The sequence below is a fragment of the Syngnathus floridae genome, chromosome 17, assembly GCF_059516105.1.
Source record: "Syngnathus floridae isolate MCC-2025c chromosome 17, RoL_Sflo_1.0, whole genome shotgun sequence".
Taxonomy (NCBI): domain Eukaryota; kingdom Metazoa; phylum Chordata; class Actinopteri; order Syngnathiformes; family Syngnathidae; genus Syngnathus; species Syngnathus floridae.
This window is the reverse complement of record NC_142429.1, coordinates 8,789,133-8,812,362: the sequence shown is the minus strand read 5'-3', so window position 1 is coordinate 8,812,362 and position 23,230 is coordinate 8,789,133. Positions and strand designations below refer to the sequence as shown.

The 23,230-nt window shown below is 39.2% G+C and overlaps 1 protein-coding gene and 1 long non-coding RNA gene across 2 annotated transcripts in view; one reads left to right on the top strand and one right to left on the bottom strand.

Annotated features, from left to right (window-relative positions):
- Positions 1-1,112: 1,112 nt before the first annotated feature.
- LOC148384239 (uncharacterized) lies at positions 1,113-4,154 on the bottom strand. The gene is made up of 3 exons (XR_015853514.1): positions 4,075-4,154; positions 3,668-3,827; positions 1,113-1,818 (listed from the first exon to the last, which is right to left on the bottom strand). It is a non-coding gene; the product is annotated as an uncharacterized LOC148384239 (long non-coding RNA).
- A 57-nt stretch (positions 4,155-4,211) lies between these two features.
- The window catches only part of nubp1 (nucleotide binding protein 1 (MinD homolog, E. coli)), a 58,322-nt gene continuing 39,303 nt past the window's right edge, over positions 4,212-23,230 (top strand). Inside the window, exon 1 of the mRNA XM_088358623.1 lies at positions 4,212-4,541. The gene's annotated coding sequence lies outside the window, so the exon portion shown is untranslated. The remainder of the gene's footprint in view (positions 4,542-23,230) is intronic.

Here is a 23,230-nt window from a genome sequence, read left to right as displayed (position 1 = left end):
TTTCTTTTCTATCTCATCTTTTTTTTTTTTTTTTTGTTACAGTTGTATCATGAAAGCCTTGTGTTGTTTTTTTTGGGTGTGTGCATATAACAGGTGTTGAGCAGAGAGTTTAAATAATGTGATGATAGTATTGATCTGGCTTTATGTGTGTGACCTTCGGGCATGTTCAAGCCACACAAGATTGAATTTAAGCCTCTTAGCATCCAACGTCTGACCCATTCACAGCCCCTGTTTGTTTCTTTATCGTAAGTCATTCAATTTTTTTCCGATAATGTAGCACTTTAAAAAAAAATCCATTAGAAAATAATTTGAAGTCCTTTTGAAAAAATTTCAAGTTTGAGCTTTCCAAAATATGATTAAGACACTCATATTCAACTTGGCACACAAACAATCCAGAGTTATTAGATACATAATTCAAAATTTTGTGGTTATATAATTTGCTTACGTAAGTCCTGGAATGGCTCGCCGATAACCAGGATTCTAACTGCTTGTTTAACAAAGCGATGTCTTGAAAAGTTGCTGAACATAACATATTATAAAATGGGCTTTGGAAAGTGAGACCATAAATAGCGGCATAATCTTGCCTGGGGACATGGATGTTGTTTCTACCACCTGGAAGTCATGTGTCCTGCTTAACACGTCCTTGAGCAACATGCCGCAGCGACGCTACCTGCTCTACTTTCACTCGGAGCGAGAGAGAGAGGAGGAACTCAGATAAAAATCTGTTCAAATTGGGCTCGTTTTGAAAAAACAAAAGTCTAGTCTTTTGGTCAGTGAAATTTTTCATGCAGCATAAAGGACACAGTGAGGTTCTCTTCAACCTCAACGTATTTTCCACCCCCCCATCCTACCACTGGCAATGAAGAGAACAGACGGATAAAAAAAAAAAAAAAAAGCTCAAGGCCACAAGGCAACAAAACTGCGCAACAAAAGCCCAATGCAGTTGAGCATCTGCATGTTCTCTGTCAATGCAGATTTGAGTGAAGCGAGCTACATCTGTTTTCAGCGGGGGCTTCTTTTTTTTTTTTTTTGTTCTTTGACCTCATCTGTGTTGTGTATTGAGACCGAATTTGACTTCACTTTATCCTTTTAGATTCCAAGCCACGACTACATCATGACCCTATGTATCATTGTATACACCCCTCGGCTCAGTGTGTGTGTTTGTGTGTATGTGTGTGTTTTGGGGGGACATCACTTTTCTCAGAACAAGTCCTTTAAAAACATCAAATCACCTCAAGGGGCCACTGACCTTCTTGTGAAGAGGATAAAAAGATTACATAAAAAAAAAAGACATTGAAATTCCCCCAAAGCATCAACCTTCTCCACAGCAGTCATGCCAAAACTCTTCAAAATCCTCTGTCCTTATATTTTGTCATGACCTAGGTTGTAGAATTATGTTTTAAAGTTTATACTGTGATTCACACACTCCTCCATCATGCAATTTCTTTCTTTTCTGAAGGATGGTGAACTCTGAAAGGTAAGTGGTCTGAAAGCCTCAGTCTGGAGCCACGTGTTTCATTTTTAGTTCTGTCTGATTTCCCTGAGTCTGCTGGAAGATTTTTCAACCGAATGCACAAGTTAAGGCCACATGGGACAACTTTGATGAAACCTCGGCTCTCTCTTCTGGGCTCTGTTCCATTTTTGCACATCATTCCTTCCATTTCTCACTTCACGTCAGAGCTCTCTCCAGTGAAGACTTTTTGGAGGGGTGGACACCCTTCTGCTTCTCTGAGTGTGGGCAATTGGTTCAATGTTAGGAGGAGAGTCAAGAATTGTTTTACATACAGTATAGTACAAATACCACCGCTGTCCATGGTGCTGATGGAGGTCCATTGTGCATTATGGGGGGAAAAACCAAAAACGGATTGTTAGTATACAAATGAAAGTTATAAAAAAGTCAAAGTTTGTTCTCTGGAGTACCCTCACAGCCATCAAGTGTAAAATGAAACAGCAAAGTGAACATTTTTGTATCTGCCTTTCTGTGAGCGAGCCTTTCTGAAATTTGTGAAGCAATTTAGCTAATATATAATTTGTCATCTCCTGCTCTGGAGGGAGTCTCGGAGTCTCCGGAAGTCAGCACAAAAAGCGGCGAGCTATTTTGCAAATTGCTTTTATGTAAAATGGTTATTAGAAGTGTTATAAAAGTTGTTAGAGTGGGCCCCTGACTTTTTACAGTTCCACTGACGCATCAATTATTTGCAGCACTGACGATATGTTGGCTATGTTGAGTAACCCTCAGTTTGCACTTCTGCATTTGAATAAGAGAACTGTGCTCATCCAAAATTGATATTAAAGTCATTTCGCCGTGGTGATTTCTGACAGAAGAATGTCACACACTTTTATTAAGATGTCTGTGGATGCCATCATATTTTGGGGGGTGTATGAAATTGATTTTAAATGCTGCAATTAAACAAAAATGTTCCTGCCAGTTTCATTTGGTTATTTGTTTGGATGTAAATCATAATAATCAGTTTCTAGATTTCAATTTTATTTTTTGTACTTTGTTTGCCCCCCCACTCCCAAAAAAATGGTTGCAACTGGAAGGTGGGCAATCCAACCGTGTGACGTTACTAGAATATATATATATAAAAAAATATATATTTTTTTAATATATATTTTTAATGCTGACTGAGCCGTGCAGGCATTCACACTCACATCCTGTTCCTGCAGCAAGCCTTGCTCAATAATAAATGTTTTCACAGCAGTTAAAGAATTGCCATCTCGTAATGCCTCCAAAAAGAAAACAAAATATGCAGGTGTGCATTTTTCCACATCATTTAATGGTCCCAAAATGATAGATGTTAAAAGATCTAAAGCAGAATCATATTCAAAAAAGAAATTCAGTTATGCCATGACACGCATGAAGATCAGAGCACGCATTTGATCAGAGATTCTTCTGATGTCATGCCAATGTTGCCCAAAGGCCATATTCATATCTAGTAATTTATAACTGTGGAATGTCTAAAGTAGAATGTTCATTATTGCGCTAATTTAAAATCCAACCAAAGATTTTCATCACAAAGAGAAAACGTACAATACACTGAATGTTATATAAGGGCACTTGAGGAGCTTCGACATCAAAAAGTTAAGAATTAAAAAAAAGTGATGCATGAGTCACCTCCGCAAGATGAATCACCTTTTCATTACATCTTCTGTATTAAAGCTGTGACCACTCCCACAACTACGCAGACCTCCCACTCACAATCTGGATTCCTCTGTGAGATTTATATCAGTCTAAAAATAAAACCCCTGAGTGTTTTCATTTTATTAACTTTTATATGGCCGTGAAATCTTCTGCTCAGTGCTTTTGAGTAGACTTTTAGTTACACAAAGTGTTTATTGTACAAAAGAGGCAAACTCCAGGTAGGCACACAGTATACAGCCTTCAGCGATGCACTTCAGCAAAGAAGACGCACTGCTATAGATGTACACAATAAACACCGTTGAGGTGTGTGAGAATTGCTTATCAGACAATGTTTGCCTTTAACAGCGCTCACGGGACAGATATGTTTAATGTTGCTTTTGCTTGTGTGTCTGTTTGCTATCCTTTTCTGTGATCCGCCTTCACTTAAGAGTTAGAAAGAGGGCAGTGTAAGCACATAGCCGCCAGCTACAGTATGTCAGCATTAATACGACTGCGGTAGAAGAGAGAGGGAGGGAAACATACCTATGCTTAGATGAGTGTGGCTTGGAGATAATCAAGCTTTATAAGAATCAGATGACCTGGTTTCACCTGGCCTTTCACTTCCTGCTCACGATTCCTCGGATGAGCTTACGCCGATCTTTTGGAACATTTGAGGAATTCTTGCTTCCACTTTACTCCCACCCTGATCAGCGAGAGATTTTCAATGCAAACACAAAACACAGATTTTTTATCGAGTGAGTACAGTTCAGGCCATATTTAGCCCACTATGTAATTATATTTGGCCCGCCAAGACAAATTCTACATCGACTCTTTGTCAATATTAAAATTACAAATTGAAGCTATCAAGTTTTATCTTTTTCTAAATTTGTTTTTGCATTTTTAGAAATTTTAGTTATTCATCAGTTTGTTGTGCAGACTTTACTGTATACCTGAGTGCCTAAGTCTGGTCCTCAAACTTCAAGCTCAATGTTCTTATCTCAAGCTTGCTGATGAGCTGATCATAGCCAGGTGTGCTCTAGTCGGGCTGCACCTCAAACAGACTGGATCGGGGATCTTGAAGATCGGACTTGGGCACCCCTGCTGTATATAATATTAGATGTGAACACATTTATTGGGATTGCCAGTGATAATGGTGCACCGAAGGAAACTATGATGCAGGCCGTGGCAAAAATGAGTTCCCTGGACTATAGGAGGCCGTTCGCTAACTCAGCAGGACATAGGAGCTTGTAGAGAATGGCATTCAGAACCACCCGGAAGCTCTCAGAGGACCTCCGGCAATGCTGGAGGCAATGAGGAGAAGTTTGTGGTCAAGCGTGGACCTCGGCCTAGGAGTGGAATTGGAGCGTTGAGCTGATTTCAACTGGAAGCGAGGATAACAAGGAGCGCTGTGTTCCAGGTAGGACTGCGATTCATCTTGCTCATGTTACAGTTTCTTTTGATTTTGCTCGCTGTGTGAAGTTTTTGATCTTCATTTTCCGGAGCATTGATACAGGCCTGCAACTTAGGGTTGGTTAACTTGGTGTTTCTGTGTACGATATTGTGTGTAGTGTCGAGATTCATAGAATATTATTATTAAGCAGACATTGGTAGAACCCAAAGCCGACTCATTTGTGAGTAAAAAAAAAAAAGTTACATAAAAATACAGTGTTGATCACAAGGCATGACTGGATGAATCAAATTTTCTTACCTATAGATCTTCTCTAAACTTCAAAGTGTGATTTCACGTTCTACTTCTCCACACTGCACATTCAGCTTCATGCACTATTTATATCTGTTGTTTCCTAACTCGACAGGCTTGTCCCTTTTTTTCCCTTCCATCTCTTTGGACCTTTGTTTTCGTCTCCTCCTGCGCCATGTCTAGCGCTAATCTTTTTTTTTCCTTTTCTCTCTACCTTGAACTCGCTCTAACTGTAAATCTCCATTCATTTTTGTAATCTTGCAGTTTTTGCACTTCAGCCCTTCGCCCTTGTCACTGCATGATGGGCCCACCTCCACATCCCTCCCATCATTACATTCGTATTTATTTCATTCCTTTCCTCGTCTCCGACTTCCCCTTTCTTGTTCCTCCAGTCTTTTTTCTCAGATGTATGATTCATGGTTCCTCCACTATGACTGTGACATGAATATTTTAAAAGAACCAAATATAAATTTTCAGCAGAACGAGCGTGCGTGCGTGTTGGGAGGATGTTAGTTGAAAGAAAAGAAAAAAAAAATGAGTGAGGGGATAAGACGGTGTGGAAGGATTTTAATTGTGCAAATCCAAAAACTGTTTCTTTCTTCTGCCAGGGAACTCATTTAATTGAATGCAAAAAAATGCACTGTCACCTTTTTAAAAGATGTTTTTGTTTGCCAAAAAAATCAACACACTATGTCCATTTTGATTATGAAAGAAGTAAGACATTAATTCTTGTTATGCACTTAAGCACTTAAGAGTCTGGCATGATCATCAAGCAACAAAGAGATTCAAATATCACCATCGCATGCTATCAAGGGCAACTTGTTTGGCAATATGCTCAGACACACACTCACAAGGAATAACCAAAAGAGACATTGCAGAGTCAGACAAACTGCCAATCAGAATATTTCCTCTTATATAACTAAACTCATGCTGCTGTTGAATTTTGTCTATGGAATTGTATTTGTATTCTTGTCGCATTCCTAATGTGTTTGCATTTGATTTATTGACGACAAATTCAAATTATTGACTGAAAAGTACAAAAATCAAATATTTTTGCTACTCACACAACAGGCAAGGGGAAATAAATCCAAGCTGCAGATATGGAGAAGTTAAACAGAGCTAAGACGTGTATATATATATATTTTTTTTTTGCTGACAGAGGTGACATTGTTTGGAGGTCATTTACAAAGCATCCTCGTTATCTGCTCCTCTGTTCAATTTGGACATCCGACCTTCGTAAAATCAGGCACGCTGACGGGGATTGTTAAGACGGCAAGGTTGTCGGCAAAGAACACAACAATGTGACCTTTACGGCTTCGCTGTACGCAAGAAGGAACAAATGTGACTTCTATTTAAGCAACTTTTCAGTTCATTCGCCCCCTCTTTTAATTTTTATACCAACTATCTATTTTTGGAGTAAGAGTCGAATTAGATTGGAAGCTAAAACTGCAAAGATGAGAGATGGCTAAATGATGAAGAAGTGACAGGTGATTAACAGAAATAAAAAGGGCTGAACGTTGTCAAAGGAAATTATTAAAAGATGAAATATGGTAAAGGAGAAACGTGAAGGGACAATAAAGGTGAAGGAGTAAAAGAATGAAAAAGAACAAGAGGGCAATTGAAAAGCATGACAGGAAAAATGTTTCAGGTCTGCAAATGTATTCATTCATTTATTTTTTTGACACCTTTGACCCAACAAATTGATGAGTACATTCAAATACTAGCATGAGACCCAGACAGAGCTATTAATTATATTTCAAATGTAAGTTATTCCTTGTAAAGAACAGAATGAATTAAGAGATGGTGAAACGTTCATTGCTGCTGGATGGAAAGTGGGTCATGTCAGGAGAGACGAGAAACAAGATGGGACAAGACGCCATGTATAAAATAAAAAGCATAAGGTGGAAGAAGGTTGGAGAAAAGATGAGTTAAAGCACAAGTGAGTGCCAGAAGGGAACAAAAATATTTAAAAGGGAAATGGAGTATTGAAAAAAATCCACACATACTGAAAGATCTTTGAACCCGGTGTATAAAAATATAAAATTATCAGGATTCCTCCTTTTAGAAAAAAAAAAATAAATCTCAGACAGCATGAAGAAAAATTGTTGACTTGTGTGAACATTAATATTTTCCGAAATAGACTCTTCAGATCGGACGACATGATGAAACATGCCACGTCGCTCGTGGAGGTCACATGATGCATCATCAATGTCACGTGAAATTAAAATGTCACCGTTGTCCGCCGACATTCAATTTCTCACCTAGCAAAGCCTCTCGCAGATTCCGACATCTTCAAACATGCTATTAGGCTAACAGATTGCTGCGGGAGCACGTTTGTTGAAATGCTCCCTCAGGCTTGATTCGGTCGGTGCAGATGTGAGCAGCCAACCACTTCAATCGACTCTTGATTTGATTTATATTTATAAACACTCGGCTAGTTTTACATAATATGAAGATGTCACTTCTTAGTCAAGTAATACAGGTAGCCATCTTGTTGAGAGCTTTTCTTAGCACTCTGACAGAAACAAGATGACAAGTGAGTGGATAAACTCTGACAAGAAGAAACACACACATAGATATTCAAACCAACACATAGTCTTCTCATTTTAACCTTTCATTATTCTCTTCTTCTTCCTTTTTAAGTCAAGACTTTGTTCAATTTCAGTAGCACGTCATACGATGGTGACCGTGTGATTTCAAAAAAAAAAATCATCCAGAATTCCATTAACCCAATTGGCATGTAATGTTCCACCTCGTTGTGTTTCTGTAATTACCACTTCTGCCACTGGTCTGACTGTTCATTAGACACGTACGTCAATCATTATCGTGACTAGCTACTGATTGGTCATGATGACGATCAATGTGTTGTGTCATTAGACACCATAGCGGGAATTATCATTTGATGTTTTAGATTGAAAAGAATGCGTGGGAAATTAATTGAACTAGGACAAGTGCCCCTTTTATTGACCAAGAAGTGTTCACGCCCACAACGGCGCAAACGCCCCTTTCTACCATGCTACATGGGTTTTCTTTCACTAGTAAGCCTTGACTATTTCTCTTTGACTTTCCCACTCACATTGTGCTCTTAAACGCTTGCGACAACCCAACGAAAAGTCACCTTGACGCGTCGCCCGTTTAGTACCGTTGTCGCACAGCTGCTGCTTCTGATTTGTCCTCTACCTTTCTTCATTGTCACCTGCACGTTTGTAACCTTGAAGTCACATATATGGATGGAGGTTGTATTGGCATGCACTAAGCTTAGATTTTTTTTAGTCATTTCATTGATAAACACAAATTTGAAATGTCATCACATTGGAAGGCTCAATGGAACATTGAAGTGAGATTTATAGCAACTGGAAAATGTCAGCTTATAAAAGGAAGGACTGATATTGATGGACAGGAACTAGAGGGGCGTTTGTTATTCAGTATGTCACTTAGCTGGGGGAGATCAATCATGAGTTGTTTAATGATTATTTACTCGATAAGATGATCAATAGTGTCTGGGATATGACCTCGTATGTGACAATATTCACCTACATATACATTAAACAAACAAAACACACCGTAGTGTAAGTCGTGTCAACCGGATGATATTTAAATTTTCACATAAGGAAAACTATTTGGAAAAGAGCAGGTCATAAAAAAGGATATTTAGCTGTTTTATGCAAATTAGGCCAAGTAAAAAGGAAACACAAGCAAAATCCGTGACCGTGTGTAACATTGTCGATAAGTCGTGCCAGCCAGTCAATGCAAATTTTCCTTCTGATTTTTTCCCGCGGCAAATGTATCCATGGGGGAACACCAGCTCATCCTAAACTGTGGGCGGCAGCAGCAGCAGGTCGCCAGCTCACACACTCATTCAAGCCCATTGCGCCATACCTGGCCAGCAACAAGGCACAAAGCCAAAATGAGCAAGTGTCTGCATAGCAAAGACAAACGGCTTGCCAACTAAATAGACCCAGATATTTTTCTAAGTACTTGGCAGACAAAAGTAGGGCTGAGCATTGTTGGACTCGCATCCAACAGTATCTCATTCAAACATGTTACTCTGGCTTGACTCGATATGAAAGTAACATCAAGCAGTCGCTAGGAGACCATTACATTTATTTCTATTCATCAAATACATTTCTCATCTGAGAACCAAAACAAAACACTACGCGGTAAGCGCCAAACATTTGGTAATTACATCGTCACCTCTGAATGTCCAGTTGAGAATGTTTGCAGATGTACTAGTCATATTTATCTTGAACATATTTTCAGTGAGTGTGACTAATAATAATAATTAGGGCAATTATGTGTTTTGTAGAGTCACAGTGAGCATGACCTTTGACCTTGTAATGATAATTAAGAGAACTTCAGACTCAATCTGAAATGTTCTTATGCATTATGTGGACAATTTAAATGCTTTTAAATATTAAATACTTAATGGGAATATTTTTTATTTTTTTTTGCTGCATTCACTTCCTCAATACTGCCTTTCTCTTTAATGGAGCTACTTAAAATGTGTAACGTGTAAGCAGTGCGGAGAAGTGTTGATTCTGGATTCAATTAGCCAGGTCTGCCTGTGGAAGAAGTAATGCCCCCCCTCCCTCAACCTCCCCCCCCTCCTCCCCTACCAGCTTAGCTTATCAGTCTTTCTCCACTGACGAAAGCTGGAGAGAATGTCAGGAGATAAATGACCAAATCTTCAGTTGTAAATCGATTTTTGTGTCATTTGTTTTTCACACGGGCTCTCATTATGTCTTGATCGTCACACCTCTTTGTCTGTGTGCAGTCAATAGGGACAACCGCATCATGACTCTCTGTGGGCTTGCTGAAGCAACCATGCATCAGTGTATGCGCCGCAACACGAGCCAAAAAGGGGAGAAGATAACTAAATCTTTATTATTTGTGACTAATTACACAAGCGCTCATTCTTTGCGGCAAAATCTTCCCTCCTTCAACGCCCCGTAGATCTTTTTTTACACATCTCTGTCTATTTCTATTTACTATGTTTTGAGGTCCAGTGACTCCTTGTAAATTAACTTCCCAGTAAATGCTGGAATGCTCCCCCTTCTTCCGTCTTTATCTATTTTGCACTAATGATGATTCATTATGGATTTTTGTTGCACTTTTTTTGTTCTACATAATTCACCCTACATCAAGCCGGATGTTTAATTGCATTTTCAAGAGCAAACCTATTCGTCACACTTGAACACTTAGAAGAAAGCACAACACTATTAACTGATGGAGTGTTTTTTGTGTACACTTCTCAAGAGATTAAAAATGAGAGGTTGGAAAGAGTTTTATGAAGACGTCGACGGCGCAGATGCTGTTCCAGTTATTTTGCTGTCACACAACAGCAGCAGCAGATGGCATCAAGTCAAGCTATACCAAATGGTTGGCTTATCACATATATGCCAGTGAGTGCCCGAGTATAGGCGGGTGCATGGAAAGTTCGTGCAGGAGGAAGCAGTCACACCTGCTGCCTATTTCAACGAAGCACTTTTCAGCACCTGGGTCTGACTCCACATAATGGGTCAAAGGTCGTAACCGTTGCTTGTGATTTTTTTTTTTTTTTTTTTTCATTTTTATTAAAGAGGACGTCAACCCCAAAATTATTTTCTTTGAAATATGTTTTGTGTAGCCCAGCTAGTTGAAATATGTTCTGATTAATGTTTTGTTCGTGGAATATGAATAAAACGGGCAAAAGCCACCTCTGTTGACTAAAAATGACATCACAATTGTCAAGTGTCAAATCTCAACCAATCACAGCTTACCAGTTTTCTGAAGCTGAGCTGTGATTGGTTGTAACCAGAGAGCTAGCAACTGTGATGTCATTTTCAGTTGACAGTCAGCAACAAAATGGCCGCCCCTGACATGGATAAAAACGGGTTAATTTTATTGTTTAACTCAAGTTTCAGAATGCTTTTTGGACTAGGTGGGCCACACACAACATATTGTAAAGAAAATTTTGGGGTTGACGTCCTCTTTAAACAGATTGCAGTGGACGAATTTAATAGCAGTCAATAGCAAATATTTTTCAAAAAAAGAAACACATTCCCACTATTGTTCTGTGCAAATGTGTTTCTGGGAATTGTAAGCTTACAAAATCTCTAAACAACAGCTGCAGAATGGGGTATGAAATGTCCTCCAGCAGAGAATAAAACCCTGCTGGCTACATCTTTCGGCTAAGTTTGTTTAAAGATTATCCTAACGCCTTGTGAGGATTTGAATACACTGGTGACCCTGAATATTGTATCGCTGCTTTTGAGAGGCTGGCAAACAGTAACAAAAACTACCTGGTGCCAAGGTTTGTTTTGACGACACGAAAAAAAATGTCAACTTTTGTGTATTTTGCTCCAATGACATCCCATCTGGGTTACCCATCAGGAATCGCATACAAAGCTAAAAAAATTTTTTTCCTGCTCTACAGTCGCATCGTTGCTTTTCGACTTTCCCTCAACACTGCGGCGAATCTGTCCGCAGTCTGCCGTTCCCTTTTAAAAGTCTGTAATGTGTGCGAGCCAAGAAGAAAGATAATTGGAAACAATCGAGGAGAAAGTAAAAGCACTGAGGCGAATACCTTTTAAGAGATACGGGAGCAGGGCAAGTGTTGGCTTTTATCACTGTGAAACAAAACAGCAGTGTCACTCGTTATGATGCACATGCGAGAGCTTTACGCACACACAAATGCACATCTGCATCCACGCAAAACACACAGCGGCTTATCAGGAGTTTTTTTCCCATGAGCAATAACAAAGCAACAAACTATAATGACAATATTAAAAACCCCAAATGTAATTTTCTCCTTTATAGCTTACTTGATCGACTGCAGGTGCTCGTTTGTGTAAAATAGGATAGAAATGTGCAATTTCAATTTACCGTATTTTCCGCACTATAAGGTGCACTGGATTATAAGGCATACCTTCAATGAATGGCCCATTTTAAAACTTTGTCCATATATAAGATATATACATTTGTCCCACGGGCTGGACTAATGGACACGCCTGCTGTGGTGGCTCAATGTTGGTCAATATATAAGGCGCACCTGATTATAAGCCGCACTGTCGAGAAAATTGGAGGTTTTTAGGTGCGCCTCATAGTGCGGAAAATACGGTACTTGAAGTTTGTAAACATTAAAGCTGTCAAGACTCTCTTCTAATAGTGATTTCAATAATTAATCCAGACTTCAAGATTTAGTGGCAAAGAATCAACAGGATCTAAATATAACAGCGCACGCACACCCTCGACACGATAACATTATGACACATTGTTTGGTGTGCGTGTAATACGTACGTGCACGCGTGCTACGCTGTCTCTTTGCGTATCGTTGTTTGGATGATGTAATTACCAACGGCACGTTAAGCCGTGGGGAACTGGCGGAGTCGTGATGCGTGACCTTATATGGTATGGAGATGATGTGACAGATTTCAAGGCATAAAGTACATACGGCCGCACGCATATTGTACATGCGTGCGTTGTAAACAGCATAACCACCTACACGCATGTAAACATACGGAACACATGCAATCGGCAAATAATCCACATGAAGGTTGTTTTCGACTCTTCTAGACTACTTTTATTGTGGAATATGGATTGAAAGTTGTCAAACTGAAACAGGGTCATATTTGCATATATCATGTGTCACCGCTGTTTAAATTGAAAATAGCTAGTTTTGCTTCATATACTGCACTCATTGTCAACCTTGCTTCATGTTTTAATATTGAGAAACTCAAAGTAAAGCGGATCGTCAAATATCGAGGCCGGAATCGATGAAAAATTGTATCGAAAAAGAAAATCGGGTCGCTATCATGGTTGCTAATATTACAAACAGTAAGATAAATGCGTCTATCTGTATTATAGAATAATGTTCTTTTAACACGTTAAGCTTAAAAGCTATACACTCCTTGAAATGTTAGCTTTTACAGTTTGGAATATAATTGCCAATCACGCTAATGTTTATTTGCGTACATTTCCATAATATAAAACAGGATCTAACTTCTCTGACTTGCCCATTAATGTTCACTTTTTTTTTTTGTTCCATCTTGCTCTAATTTGCTCAAATTGCTTTCCCATTTTCACCCCCCCTTATTTAATTAGACCTAATCAATTTTTGCTCTTCTGCCAGAATTGAAATGCATGTTTGGAAGAAATTATCTTCTAATAGTCCTCTTGAATTCTGAATCAAAGTCTGTTAATCGGCGGTAACGTTATTATGTGATAGTCCCCTTTATTTTCCTTTGAGCTCAGATGTTTTTTTTGTTTAGTTCTTTCAGACATCAATGTTCTGAGGTGCATTGTATTATATTTTTGTTAGATTACAGTGGACTGCTTAAAATTGCTTAAAATTTTGAAAACGGTAAATCGTTTTTGTTCCACGTCACATCAAATATATTTTAAAAAATGCATTTATTGATTGCAAGGTCACAAAATGTATTCAAAGTTCAAGAGGTATAAATTTTGAATATTTGGAACTGCTTGTAGGAACACACTTATCTTACCTGCTGTGAAACAGCAGTAAACAACTCACCACCTACGTGTCCTTGTGTGTGTGTGTGTGCATGAGTTTTGTGTGTGTGTGTGAAAGGAAGAAAGAAAAAGTGACAGACACACAGCGGCTGCTGTCGGATGCATCTTTTCGTTGGCTCCAAATCAAAAACACTTGTACTGTATCTCCTCGGGGAGCACGACAGACAGCAGCAGACTGACAGCAACCGAGGGAGGGAGAGAGAGAGAGAGAGAGAGAGATGGGGGGGCGGATAAGAGAGTGACATGCAAAACAGACATCTAAATCCAAATTAATTAAATGATGAATTAAACTGGTGAGTCGTGATTGGTTATGACCTGAGACTTGGCAACTGTGATGTCATTTTCGGTCGACAGCAAGTGGCAAAATGGCCGTCTTCTGAGATATATAAAAACAGGTGGCTTTTAATTTATATTCCTCAAATGGAACATGAATCAGAACATTGTGGTTTGACTACCGTAATTTTCGGACTATAAGCCGCACAGGACTATAAGCCGCACCAGCTGAAATTTGTGATTCACGGTTCAAAATATGACAAAAAAGTAGCTGCTTATAGTCCAAAATTTACGGTAGTAGGGCTGCACACATTTTTTTTGGGGGGGGGGGGTTACGAACCCTTTAACATGGGATTTTATTAGCATCTTAAATTTACATTTGATGCAGCCAGTCTGAAAAAACATAAGCTACTGCATGTCACTCTCCTTTTATTTCCTCATTTTCCCCCACTCATCTAAAATCTTTATTCCTAATTAATTCTCTTTATTAATTTGGGATGGAGGAACGGAGAGGGTACTGGATGGGCAAGTGAAGGATGAAAGAGGAGTGGAGCATCTTACCATCTGCATTCCTTCCCCGCAGGGTAAAACGATGCATAAAAGTCCTTTGTACTCTGTCGTTTAAAAAAAGAATGAGAACGGGGATGATTTGAATCTTGCTATCCGAATAACCCTATGTATCATCTATTTTTACCCCAAACGTCTCTACCCATTGCATTTATGTAAACGTCACGGTGTCCATAGTGGCTCTAACATCCAAGGGACAAAAAAAAGTACGGCTAAAGGCTGACAAGTTAAAAGGTATGGAAGAGGAATGGATGGAGAGGTTGTAGGAGAGAGCTTTAACAAGATGCCCATTAAAGATTCAAAAGCAAACAGTTATAAAATGGTGAGCTTCACGAGTACATTTTATAACTCCATTTAACATTCTTGTAAAAGTGTCAGTATGAACTCAAACATGGACAGTGACAAGTAAAAATGAACATGCGTGTATCTGTCTTGAGAGGGCGCCATAATGTACTGTTAATTTACTAAATGTAATGTAGCGTAATTTAAAAAGCTAGCATAGCATCATATAACCAAATAGTATTTTTTTGTTGTTTTGAAGCATCTGGTTTCACATCTTAACTTTTTACATTTGTTTTACAATCATTTATATTCATTCATAGTTTGCAAAGTTTTGATGGCGGCCATTTTCCCCAAATGTATACTTTAGATGCAGGCTTTGTCCCTGAAGGGCACCTAAAGCAGAATTTCTGTTGATCCGCCGCTACTAAAAGTCTCATCACAAAAAAAAGGACAAAAAGGAGAAACTAATTTGGAGTGCAGAGATTGGTATTCATTGCCCGATTTTGGTTCAATCAGCATTGTCATACCCAGTCTGGAAACAAATACACACAAACTGAATGCTAAAGCGGGTGTGCGGACACACTGGAGCGTCAAAGCATCTGCACCATGTTGCATTCCTTCAGTTCATTTTACTCCTCGATTGATGTTCACACTTCCTAACAGATGTTAGCATTTTTAATTTATAGCCTTATTTAGCCTGCCTCTATTAGACACGAACCAGTGCTTGATTAGTTTGGTTAAACTTCAAATGGACTTAAATCTTTGTTGAGGAATTTATTCTGATTGATAATCCTGGAAAATTGATTCTTTTATGATATCACCGTATTTTCCGGACTATAAGGCACACCGGACTATAAGGCGCACCTTCAATGAATGGCCCATTTTAAAACTTTGTCCTTATATAAGGCGCAAAGGACTATAAGGCGCACCATTAATGCATCATGTCAGATTTTTAATCCAAATCAAATCCTTCTCCATTTTATCTTTTTTATTTCACCTTCAGATGCAACAAAATAATGATCCATAGTCTTTTTGATTCATAGTCTTCAGTGGGCCACTTATGATTGATTTCATGACACAATGCTTCGGGCCAGTTTAAATTTAGGAATTTGGTCCATATATATAAAGCGCACCAGACTATAAGGCACACTGTCGGCTTTTGAGAACATTTTAGGTTTTTAGGTGCGTCTTATAGTCCGGAAAATACGGTATTCAGTTCTGTGTTCTCAGTTGAGCTGTACTGTAAATACATGTATTGAGCATATTGAGCTTGCTAGTTTTTTTTTCTTTTTTTTTTGCTGAAACGAGTCAGATTGACACGTTTAGCTTATTCAGCGTTGGCAGAGGTTTGCACCCGACTATTTTTTTTCCCTCGCCCCATTTTCCGCATCTTGTCTCCCGTAATTAGATATGCAAATGACATCTTGTACGAAAATGCTCTCCTCTTTGAAAATCTCAATATTAATGAAGGTACGCATATGCGCGTACACCTGAGACGAGCGCTGACCGACCGCAGTGACAGCGGCTCCTAACGTGATAATTGCCTTACCGCCTAAGCGGAGCGCAACCATCTGCAAACTCGGCTTAGCCCAAACGCTGGCTGTTTAAGATGCGGAAAGCTTGGTCTTCAGCAAGGTCACACCGCTTGTCCCCCCCCTGCTCACTTCAGAGGCGAGCGAGGAGCTAATGTGACAAACTGCTCTTGATGCCTGATGACATAGGACGTATTAGTGTGTGGGTGTAAGAGCAGCAAAGACGAAAAGAAAGAAGTAAAACTACACAAAGCTTGAAGGGAGGAAGGGAGGGGTGATGTTTCCTCGACCGCCATCGTTTTCTCATGCATGGCTATTTATTTCCCCATCATGGATGCAAGTGCACATGCTCACTGCTGATGGCCTTCAGTGATTGCTTGTGGAGACACTGACCTGGAAAGAGATGACCAAGCCCCAACTCCCAAATGAGCATGTTATTGTTGTGTGTGTGTGCTCCTTTGTTAGCCTCTTTTTCTTAGTCTCTTCCCGAGTAAGAATTTGTTCCAAATAGGTTTCACTTTCTTTGTGAATCTTAATTTCCCTCTGGGATAGAATAAAAGCCTTTGACTGCCTTTCTACAAAGTCACATGCAAATTATGTTTTTGTACACAATTTATACCCGTGTCCTCGATGAGGAGGGTTTCTAATAGTTTCCCCCCCTTCTATGTAGATAATTATAACACGTATTTGTATTATCGTATTTTCCGCACTATAAGGCGCACCGGATTATAAGGCGCAGTGAATGGCCCATTTTAAAGCTTTGTCCATATATAAGATGTATACATTTGGCCCGCGGGCCGGACTTTGGACACACCTGCTGTAGTGGCTCAATATTGGTCCATATATAAGGCGCACCTGATTATAAGGCGGCTTTTGAGAAAATAGGAGGTTTTTTGGTGCGCCTTATAGTCCGGAAAATACGGTATAAAAGAAATGTATATAATGGCTACAGGGATGATACAGTGACAGGACAAGCCACAATAACAAAGATCTGTCAATCAAAATTAAATTTGTGACTGATTGCAGATTAGTTGTCTTAATTAGATTAATGCTAAGGAGGGTGCTGATCGGCAATAAGTGGTGTGAATGACTAATTATCACTTGTGGCGACAGTATTGGCCACTTGACTGTGAATGGGCCCCTCCATGCTGAATCCAAGCACTCTCACACAAACAACATCCAACATTAAAAAAAAAAAATCTACTTTAGCACTGCCAAAGCTGCTGATTGCTCCACTTGGACAGCACGAATGTGTGGCTCGCACTGCCCCAATTGGGTTTGGGGAAGAATTGCAGCTCAGCCTGCTTCTGCCAGCCGCCGCAGAAGAAGCAACACTCGTGACTTCCCCACTGTGGAATGACGTAAAGCTCTAGTGGTGTTCCTACTTCCACTTCAGTCTGAGTACTTCTACCACTTCTGACAGACACACAGCAGATAAACTGTTCCGACTATTACATTATTCAATATTGTATTTGCGCAGAGTTTATGCACTCACATTTCATTGCAGGCAAAGCTGCTGCAAAGTTGCAAGATGAAATGAAATTACCACCAGCAGGATTCTTTCCAATCGCTCTTTATCAGCATGTCATTCATTCATTGGGAGAAAGGGGGAGGGCGGGAACCGTGCTAATGTGATATGACTTGGCTGCGTTAGCTTACCACAAAGCAAACAGACAAGATCCATCAAAACACACACACTCCACTGTCTTGATCTGAACACAATCCAGCAGAGGCTGCCAACAGCAAAGGTCGAACTGCAATCATTCATTAGGCACCCCCCTCCATCCACTCTCACACATATTTGCACATACCAGCTGTCATGCACCTGCTTCACACCTTATTGAAAGATGTCTTCAAAGTAATTGACTTTATTAATTTCCGATAAGCAATCATTTACACACAGCAGCATATAAAGGGTTACTTTACTTAGCTAATGAATACAGGCTCGGTTTCTTCTTCATCTTAATTATTTGTTTTCAAAGACAATTTGGACAATGTTGTGCTTACACCTTGTGAGAGCATTTTGATTTATGATCTGTTTGATTTATTATCTGAGATTTCTGTGGGTAGAGCTGAATAATGAACTGTTTACAGGGTGGGCATAGGAAATTTGAAAACGCAAATGTAATTTTAGCACATACAGATGAAATCCGGTGTGTTTAATCAACTTTAAAAGCTACCGTATTTTCCGCACTATAAGGCGCACGTAAAAACCTCCAATTTTCTCAAAAGCTCACAGTGCGCCTTATAATCAGGTGCGCCTTATATATGGACCAATATTGAGCCACTAAAGCAGGGGTGTCCAAAGTCCGGCCCGCGGGCCAACTGTATATATCTTATATATGGACAAAGTTAGGCCATTCGTTGAAGGTGCACCTTATAATCCAGTGCGCCTTATAGTGCGGAAAATACGGTAAATTACAGGATAGAAGAAAATCTATGAGTACGACGTACCCATACATCCATCATATTAAAACTAATAACAGACAAAAAGTGCCAAGAGGCAACAACAGAGCAAAATAAACATCTTGCAAACATTTACTGAGTCACAGGAAAGCTTCATCTCAAGTGTGGCACACACAAAAGACTGGTAAGGGGAAAATACCAAGATAGATTCACAATTGAGGGGCTGTGCATGTCTGTTTGCTGAGTCCTCTTGTTTCAGAGTGATTAGTCAAAGCAGTGAGTTTGACACAATGAGATCAACCCAGCTGAGGAGAAGGCATACATTACTATTCTAGGCCATCACGCACACTCGCACATACCCAATGAGGCACAAATAAAAGTATATGTGTGCTGACAAAGATTTACAGTGATGCACAAGCCTATTAGGGTATGCAGGTGTTTTATCAAGAACACACACGTACACACACACGCTGCATTCTTTTGGGTTTCACTTTGCCTTTGTCCTGAAGCTTTTATCTGCTCCGTTCAGCCCATCCCCTGCACACATTGACTTTAATACATCCTGCATTGGCTGCCTCCTCCATACTCGTCATGCCTTTGTTTCCATCTGGGGGCAACATTTATCCTCCTCACGCTCCCGATTGCCATCAAGAGTTTCACCCTCCTTTCTCCAAAAACCTTTGTCAACCCCTTTACACCTCCTCCTTCCCCTGCACACTTTTGCTTACCCGTTTCTTATCACAGTCGACTTTTGTGGACCAGTCTGAAAAATGCGGTGCTCGTTGTTCTCCCTGTTTTGGTTTTAATTCCTCCTCCCGATCTGCCTTTCCAAACCCCTTTGTAAGTTTGCTTATGTAAAGGTCATCAGAGTGTTTGAAGTTCATATTAAGTTCAAGCCCTGGAGGAGTATTTATGGATGTATGGTATGCTTTCCAAATGTTCTCTTTGGTGGAATAAATAATCTAATTTCACACCTTGTATGTCTTAAAAACTAATAATTAGTCACAGAAAATAAAAAAGCGTTTAATGTAGATCGAGAACACTTTAGTCAATAGAACTATGCCAAACAGAAAAAAAAGGTAACTAATTAAAACATAAATAAAATAAATAATGTTTAAAAAGTTTTAAGGTAAGACCTACATAATTTGTCTGAACAAAAGAAAACAAAAAGGCTAATATTGATATTTTTTAATATTTATATATAATATTTATAATTATATTAAAAGTAATATTTATGATATAATAAAAAATGAAAAAATACTGCAATTATTATGTGTGATTGCAATATGTATTTGCTGCCGTTCGTATTTATTTTTATATATGTAAGAAATACATTTTGGTCTTAGTTGTAGAATCAAGGGTGGGGGGGGTTGACTTTGAATAATAATCATCAATTGCCATTTGAAGGGTGTGACTAGTTTTGAAAGCCGAAATGTCGACAAGTTAAATCAACTAACCACCGCTGTGGGGCCTCCTTCAAAATAAAAGCTTTCTCGGGCTATTATGTAATATGTGTTGTGTGCTAAGTGTTTTTCCGAAGTTCGTTTATACGGTCGGTGACTGTGCAGCTGTGTTGATGCTTGCCATGTCAGCTGTGTCATATCGCAACTTTCCCATTGCGTCTCGGGATATATGTGAAGATCGGCCGCGTCTGCTTTAACAGAAGCACTGCTGCGTTTAATTCATATAAGAGAAATAATTCCCGTTTCATTGAGCCTCATTCAATTGGACACGTTGTGCTCCTATATTCTTCAGTTTGAGAATCTCTTTAATATTAATATTTCTGTATTCATATGTATGGGTGATTGAATTTTACATTTGTAATTGTTTTTCAGGTTTATATAAAAGAAATATAAAATATGCTGGGATGAGTTCATAATATTGTGTAAAATACTAGAAGCTATAAAGACAAATTATGGGCATTTACTTTAAGACAGTGTGCCAAAAAAATGTTTTATAGTAGTCCTGTTTATTAGCAGCAACCTTAACTGCAATATAATCTCCTTTTTAGAATGTGAATGAAAGTAAATCGTTCCACTTTAAGTGAGTTGTAGCCATGACTCATCACACCACTCCCGAGAATTTGCTCTTCTCGCATCCGACGCTATCTCCCAACACTGTTCCAGAAGCTCATTTTGCCTAAAGACATTGAAATGTTGCATTTTCGGAAGCAATGGATTAACTGTCACTCCAAGCAGTACATTCTTAATCGGGCCACTAAGTTAAGTGTCGGAATGGGGGAATGGTGTTCTTAAATGTGCAGGCGGGGGAAGATTTGCATGCACGTAGTAGATCTGCGTAAACTAAAACACTTAAGACATCGAAACGGTATGTTGGAAAGGTTGCAGCGACACACAGACACGGCGATTATAGACGCAACACAAGAGTCAGCAAAATCATTCACTGGATACAAGATGGAGGAGGTGGGGGGTGGATATAAACACTCACTTGCCAACACATAAACACAAAATGTGTACCTAGCAAGGATGAGGTTCCCTGACATTAAGCTGAACATGCATCCTTAGAAATTGAATGTCATTGTTTTACAAGATGCCATCAACATTTTGTGCGTCAGGTTTGGTGTGTGTGCATAAATGTGAGTAGCTGCTGCTGGCATCATTATAAATTCAATCAGAGTGCATCATTTTCATTTGGCCATATGTCACACTTTGAAATTAAATATATCATTATTAAATTAAATTAATTCATTAAATTACGTACCGTATTTTCCGCACGATAAGGCACACCTGATTATAAGGCGCACTGTCGGCTTTTGAGAAAATTGGAGGTTTTTAGGTGCGCCTTATAGTGTGGAAAATACGGTAATATATTTACATATGTATGCCAGTTAACTGTTCCGAGAGAGTGTTTTTTTTTTTTTCCCAAGGCTGATGACAGTTTGAAAGATGAGGTATATTTGAAGTAATTTCCAGATCTTATTATTCTTATGTTTTTACTTAATATCAATCAATCATATGGCCCAATCACAAGATAGACAAAGATAAATAGAACATCTGCTTTGGGTCTGCACGATGACTAAATTTCCCACAAGCAGATGCTGACAAGATGATTTGAGCTGTCTTCCATCTGGCGTGGGAACATTTGGAGAGATATGCTTCAACCTGCACATTCGTAATAGGGACGAAAAAAAGAAAGAAGGTCGCTCGGTTGATCGATTCACTCCTGTGTGTGAAATGAAGTGTGGTGACATATTTTGAACATGTCAAGATGATGTTTGTCCAAAATGTTTATGGCTATATTGGCAGCCTCAGCTTCAAGTTGTGTAATGATCGTAACAAAAGCTCCAATGTCAAAATGGAGTCCATATCAGATACATTTCATAAGTGAACATACCCACTATTAATTTTTTTTTTATACATTTATGGAATCAGTAAGCCCGCATTCAAACCCCCGACCAGAAAAGTGCAAGGCTGACCTGCTAAGCGCTCATCATAAAACGCCTTCAGCACTAATGTTAGCGCTAGCAAAAATGTTTTAGTGATGCAGCTGACTTGTTTTCACCTAATGCGGGATACATGTTGGAGTTTGTGTTGTGAAGAAACATTCCGGTGTGTGTGTGTGCATGAAGCCCGTGTACGTGCGTCGTACATGGCTCGAGAAACCGGCAGCCAGTGGCAGTGTCACAAAAGATCTCATCAGGAGTCGAGTGAAGGAGAAGGAAGGGAAAAGAAGCAAACATGGAGGCTGGGAATGAAAGGGAGGCTGGATTGCTGACGAAATGTTTCCTTTTTGGCTCACCGCAAAATATCAACCGCAATATTATTTTTTTCTCGATCAAGCAAACTCAAATGTTACAATTATTCGAATAAGACTTTTATGCATTCATCCCATGTTCTCTCAATAGAAGAGACTCGGAACGTATTTAAAATCATACATATGTGTTCCATCGTAATGATAACAGACACATCTCCTGGCCTGCGGATATAATTACGTTTTTCGGGATGGCAAGTGAAGCAGAAAGATTTTTGTATCTCTGGATATTTTGGTTCGGAGGCCTCGCTTCTTCAACTTTCTGGAGGAACTTTGTTTGAGCAGCGGTTGGCCAAAGGGAAAGACGCAAATGAGGCGATGGATGAGGTGGAAGATCAACAGAGATGAAAGGATGAGACAAGAGTAAGGGGAGGAGGTAGGGGGGGCAATGCTGAGAGGTAGAGAAACGAAGAGCAGATGAGGGATGACAAATACATGATAGGTCAATGTGACATCACGGGAGGCAATGGGGCGGCCATTTAACAATAACAAAGGCGAGTAAAGGTGATGGGCAAGACAGAACCTTCATGACTCCAAATTAAGGGTGAAAGTGGAGATTTGGAATATGCGTGTGTTTGTGTGTGTGTTATTTGCACAATCCGCAGTTGTTTTGCCATTACTCGAAAGCAGCGTCACTGTTGACAGACACGCAAAAAGCATTTCTTTGGGGATTTCTGCTGACAGAACTGCACAGACACAAACAGATCGCATGCAGCTGTCAAGTGTCGTCTGAAGAATGGAAAGTGTTTTTTTAATTTTGACAAGCATTTTTATTTTGCAAGTTAACCACAGGGACCTGAAGGGTTTAATTAAGCAATATAACATTACGAGAGCTATTGGATATTTTTTGTATTCAAAAAATCTTATTCAAATATTTTTAGATAAAAACATATTAAAAAATAAAACATTTGCAAGAGCTCTTGAATTTTTTTTGTATTCAAAAAATATTATTAAAAATTCGATCAATTAATCAAATATTAAAATAAAATCTACAAAAAAGAAACTACTAATTTGTTTCCTTTATTATATTATGGCTGAACTTTTAAAAGACAGTTAATTGTTTGA